Here is a 1,670-nt window from a genome sequence, read left to right as displayed (position 1 = left end):
ACCTTGGCTTCCCAAAGTGCTGGGATTACAGGTGTGAGTCACTGTGCCTGGCCCTTGCACCATATTCTAAGAAGCATTCTTGGCTCCATAATTCGGAGCAGCACTGTCATGAGCATTACAAATAGGACTACTGTGAGGCAGGCAGGGACTGAATTTTACATATTATTGAATTTTAATTAACAGAAATCATTAGCTATAATATTGGACAGCACAATTCTGGGTTTCATATTTCTAGTTTCTGCAGCCTCTGAGCAACTGAGCTGTTTTGATTTTTGATTACTATCTCAACAATTTTTCTTTCTTTTTTTTTTTTTTTTTGAGATGGAGTCTCACACTGTCGTCTGGGTTGGAGTGCAATGGCAGGTCTCAGCTCACTGCAACCTCTGCCTCCCGGATTCAAATGATTCTCCTGCCTCAGCCTCCCGAGTAGCTGGGATTATAGGTGCCCACCAGGCCCAGCTAACTTTTTTTTTTTTTTTTTTTTTATTTTTAAGTAGAGACAGGGTTTCACTATGTTGGCCAGACTGGTCTTGAACTCCTGACTTTGTGATTTACCCGTCTTGGCCTCCCAAAGTGCTGGGATTACAGGTGTGAGCCACCATGCCCAGCCCATCTCAACAATTTTTTTTTTTTTTTTTTTTTTTTTTTTTTTTTTTGAGGGGGGGTTCACGTCTGGCCCCTTTTTCCCAGCTAATTTTTTTTTTTTTTTTTTTGAGGCAGAGTTTCGCTCTTGTCTCCCAGGCTGGAGTACAGTGGCGCGGTCTTGGCTCACTGCAACCTCTGCCTCCCAGGTTCAAGCGCTTCTCCCACGTCAGCCTTCCGAGTAGCTGGGATTACAGGTGTGCACCACCACACTCAGTACACTGGCTGCACACTCACACCCAGTGAGATGGAGTCTTGCACTGTTGCCCAGGCTGGAGTGCAATAGCCCGATCTCGGCTCACTGCAACCTCCGCCTCCCAGGTTCAAGAGATTCTCCTTGTCTCAGCCTCTCAAGTAGCTGGGATTGCAGGCGCCCGCAACCACGCCTGGCTATTTTTTTTTTTTTGTATTTTTAGTAGAGACAGGGTTTCACCATGTTGGCCAGGCTGGTCTTGAACTCCTGACCTCATGATACACCCGCCTCAGCCTCCCAAAGTGCTGGGATAACAGGCATGAGCCACCGCGCCCGGCCCATGGTCACATCTGATCCTCCTCAATATCTGGATCTGAGGATCCTGTTTGTTGATAGCTCTCAAATCTTGGGGCCCAAATTAAAGTGGTCCTTCCAGCAGGAAACACAAGATGACTTTCACCTCCTTTTTTCCTCAGGGAGGCTATTACCTAACAGGGACCAACAAAGGAATGACCTGGAAGAACCTGCTTAAATGCAAATTCTCAACCTCTGTGGTCAGAGATTCTGACAAAACAGGTCTGGAATGGACCTAGAAATGTGTGGGGTTTTTTTTACCAGGAACCCCTGGTAATTTAAAAATATGTAGTCCTTGGCCGGGCACAGTGGCTCACGCCTGTAATCCCAGCACTTTAGGAAGCCGTGGCGGGTGGATCACCTGAGGTCGGGAGTTCGAGACCAGCCTGACTGACATGGAGAAACCCTGTCTCTACTAAAAATACAAAATACAAAATATAAAATACAAAATACAAAAAAAAAATAATAATACAGAAAAGGT

Source organism: Mandrillus leucophaeus, unplaced genomic scaffold (genome assembly GCF_000951045.1).
Source record: "Mandrillus leucophaeus isolate KB7577 unplaced genomic scaffold, Mleu.le_1.0 Scaffold112, whole genome shotgun sequence".
Classification (NCBI taxonomy): Eukaryota; Metazoa; Chordata; class Mammalia; order Primates; family Cercopithecidae; genus Mandrillus; species Mandrillus leucophaeus.
This window is presented reverse-complemented; position numbering follows the sequence as displayed.